A 4,471-nucleotide genomic window follows, 5' to 3' on the forward strand; every position below is an offset into this window, starting at 1 on the left:
GTATGGAAAAGATCTTATGGAGACGGGAAGAAATGAAAGTGGAACAGCAAAGCACATGGCTTTTAGTGAAGCATTAATAAATGCTACATACTTTGCTCTAAAAATTAACACTCAGAACGGCTTTGAGGAAAGACAACAACAAAATTAGATGCAATAAACTAACATGCACTCCGTGTGCCTTTGTCAAATGTAATTATCTGGCTGAGCTGGGGCATGTATAGAATATTTGGATCATAGGTGTATTTGGAAATAATTAGGGAGTATGCTGATGATTATATTCTTGGCGTCACACGTGACTTGCAGGCTGTCGCTTATGGTATTGCTTTTTGTCTGTGTGCCTTTATTGTAGTAATGGGCTATAATTTCCATGTAATGTGCAATCATTAGCTGCTGTAAGTACATTAGACATTCCAGGATAAGAACCTTTTAACATTTCTTTTTACGTGTGTCATATATGGAATGACAGTAGCCATATAATAATGCGTGTTTGGCTCATGACAGCTGGGCAGGGTGATGTGGTGTGTTGGACTTATGGGGGTGAAGGTATCCATGATAGCTATAGAAGATGATGGCAATAACATGACTGCCAGTTGCTGCCTTCCAGCCCATGCCCTGCAAAAACAAAAACACGCCTCTTCAGATAAAATGCTAGATGTCGCCTATCGTTTTGACAGCCCATTATATGTCCTGCCACTGAAAGACGGGAAAAGTCTCATTCCACTTTCATATGCCTCTTACCCTGTGGCTATTCTATTTGAACACCACTAACGATATACATTGTGCTCAGGTTGAACAATGAGTACACTTGTAATATTTCTATACCTTCCACTCTACTGAAGCTTTAACTACTGCATCCTTTCTTTGCATAGATTGGCAATTTTCTCTTATAAGACATTCACATTTTAGTCTAATTGCTTGGTAAATTGCACGCCTAAGCAGTGCTGCTTGTATTGAAAACATTTTTCCACACAGTGCTGGGAATACAGCTCTAATGGTGTTCCAGTCTCTTTTCAGTTGACACTGAATATATTTCCAAGACCCTATCATTTTATACGGCTATTAAATAAGATTTTAAAACATTCTATTCCTTTTTTTAAGGCCAAAGTTGACTAATTGGCTAGACAAGCTTTTATTATACTGCAGATAATGCAACAAGCAATTGTAGGCCAACTAAGCACCCCCTATCCTCTGCAGTGGAGGAAAAAAGGTCCATGACTTGGCTCAGTGACGATCTAGTGGAGATGCACTGCTGCTTTTTTGCTGTTTCCAGGCCCAGATTATGACTTGCCAGTGTTGCACCATGAACAGAAGGGAGGCTTGAGAGGTATATGCAGGAAGACTCACTGAGAAGCTGAACTGAAGCTGATTACAATAATACTGAAACAGTCACTCACAAGGATTGTCTACGTGAGAAAGTTGCATGGATATAAAACTTAAATCAGCTTCTTGATTGACATCGATAAACCAGTGCAAAAGGGTGTGAGGATATTCTGATTTTGTAATAAGGTCTGGCCTAAACTTAAATTTTTTGCCTGCATAGCTATATTGGTTAGGAGTATGAAAACAACCACATCCCAAAATGGCATAGCTCTGCTGGCAAAAAACCACAGAATAAATTCAGGTTTCAGAATAAATTCAGATATACCAATGTCCACCAGCCTTTTGCACCAGTTTAACGAGATCATTAAATTCACACCATAAATTATACTGATGCATTTTCTCATGTAGATGAGCCTACAGTGACCTCTCCTGTTGCCCCTCAATCTTCCTGGGATGTGCAAAGCCCTTCTGAACATTGATTTGTCCTGAATCCCTTTGGAGGGGCTCCTCTGACTGTCTAAGAGTTTATCCAGTAAAGTTAGAGTGCCTCAAGGTATTAAAGATTGCTGTACTGAACTGAGAAGCTGTGTCCAGTGTCCTCTCACTGTTTGTATCCTTTTGAGCACATACATATGACTTTTCATAGCAGAACAGGCCAACATGAAGAACAGGATCCCACCTCCAGCAGTGACCTGCATCTAATGTTCCAAATGAAGCTGAACTCTCCTGCCATGTAACTTTTTTAATTCCCTTTTTGTTAATTTACTTTTTTATTTTTTTATAGCACTTGTCAGCACCACAATGAGGATCTTCACTTACAGAGAACACAGATATGGTCTACATGTGCTCTCCCCAACAGGAAGTGACACAGATACTAAAACACCCCCCCCCCCACTCTGTGACCAGCAATCCTGGGCAAACCAAATGATAGCGTACACATGCAAAACACCTGATGCAGCACAGTCATTTGTGCACAAGTCATCCCTTGTGGCATCTGAGTCATCTTCACTTCCTATGATACAGTTAAAAACGATTAGCATTTTTCATCTACAATGATGGGTGAGCTTATTATCCCTCACCATGCAGCTGGGGAGGCTGAGGCCTGTATAAGTTAAGGGACTTGCCAAAGTCAGTGACAGAGCCAGGATGACGGGGAAGAAAGGTCTGTGTTTGGCTGGGAACTTTTATTAAGGCTCACTAACTGGCATGGTTTCAGGACATAGGACAGAGTAAGAAAAAACACAGCTATCGTGAGACTGACCACAATAATCTTTTGTATTGTTTGTCTCAAGTAATAGCTCTACTGCCTTTTTGTACCTGACAACTAATTTCTGGATAAACTACAGCAGAACCTCAGCGATACGAACCCCTCAGGAATGGAGGTTGCTTGTAACTCTGAAATGTTCTCAACTCTGAACAAAACATGGTTGTTCTTTCAAAAGTTTACAACTGAACACTGACTTAACAGAGCTTTGAAACTTTACTATGCACAAGAAAAATTCTGTTTTCCCTTTATATTTTTAGTAGTTTAGCACAGTATTGTACTGTATTTGCTTTTTGTGTGTGTGTGTCTCTGCTGCTGACTGATTGCGTACTTCCAGTTCCAAATGAGATGCGTGGTTGACCAGTCAGTCATAACGCTGGTGTTCGAAACTCTGAGGTTCTACTGTACAGGATAAACTGCATCCTAACTTGAACTATAATTAAAGTAAATATTTAAGTTCACTTAAGATGGGAAGGAGAAACCCAACATTAACAAGGACAAAGACAAAAAAACACCTCAGTGATCATGTGCCAGGGAGATTAGCCTATTAGAGCATGTCTAACCTGCATCTGGGACCACACCTTGCAGCCTGGGTCCAGAATTGTGTCGACATTGTGGCTCAGGTGCCTGGAAAGGGGCAGGGTGGTGGACTTGAGACAACAAGCTCCAACCAAAGCCGCAATAACAAAGCACCATCTACACAGCTATTTTTAGAGCGCGAGTATGAGTCTGTGGACCCAGATGCAGGGTAGACATGCCTTCAGCTACGGACAGAGCAATTTGCACTGCAGGGACTTGATCCTGCTGCCAGTGAAGTCAATGGACGTCATTAATTCTGAAATTATAATGCGATGGGAGTCACAGGAAAAGGAGAAGAGGGAAGATGAGGACAGAAAAGAAAGGAATGGGAAGGGAGAATTGGAAGAGAATAAGATTTAAAAGATGGGAGTAAAGGAAAAAGAAGACAACAGATTTGGATATAAATGAAGGACTCGACCAGTGTTTCTCAACCTTTCTGGGCTCAGGACCCATTTGTAAATGTTGATGGTCTGTCCCGACATGGTAAATAGACAAGGGGGATATTAGGTCCTGCCCCCGGAAGGGGTGGGAGGCCCGGGGCAGGGGTAGCAGAGACTGTCCTGCACTCACCCCACAGTAGCAACTCCTGTAGCTCTGATCCTGTGAGGCTGGCTGGGTTGCCTCCCCACTCCAGGTGGTGCGACCTCCAAAGTTTCATTGTCACTCATGGCCGGGTCAAATTTGTGTGAGTGGCACTGTGACCAGCACATGGGTCATCATCATGACTGAGGGGTGAAGGGACAGCTGAGCCAAACCTGAGCAGCACTGTGACCCCAGAGGTCATAATGCCTAGAGCAGGGAGAGCCCACCCAGCCCTGTGGACACGAGCCGCAGGAGCTGCCACGTGACCCTTTGAAACATTCTGGCAACCCATGGGCTGAGAAAGCCTGGACTAGACTCTCCTGCTCTTACTTTTCCTTCCCTCTGCTTTCCTTTTTTCTTCCCAGTCCTTCCTTCTTCCCTTCTCCCACTTTCCCATTCTTTTCCAAGACAGCAGTCCTAGAAATACACCTTTCACTAGAAATGAAACCCTCCAAATATAACAGATGGACTGTCGACAGGTGCATCTTTTATGTCCCATTGACAGCCAGGCAGCATATGAAGAGCCTAAATCAGCTGCCAGGAGGAATGTGCAACTTGCAACTAAAAATGGGCACCTCCTCTCTTGAAATATTTCAGTGATCAGTCTGAGAGGCTGTGACCTTTAGCTGTAGATTTCTTACACCACATAGACTGTTAAATGAAACCCCCGTGACTTCTAACCAAATTCCTCTCTGATGCAACTCCATTGAAGTCACTGCAGTTACC

The sequence above is a fragment of the Eretmochelys imbricata genome, chromosome 7, assembly GCF_965152235.1.
Source record: "Eretmochelys imbricata isolate rEreImb1 chromosome 7, rEreImb1.hap1, whole genome shotgun sequence".
Taxonomy (NCBI): Eukaryota; Metazoa; Chordata; order Testudines; family Cheloniidae; genus Eretmochelys; species Eretmochelys imbricata.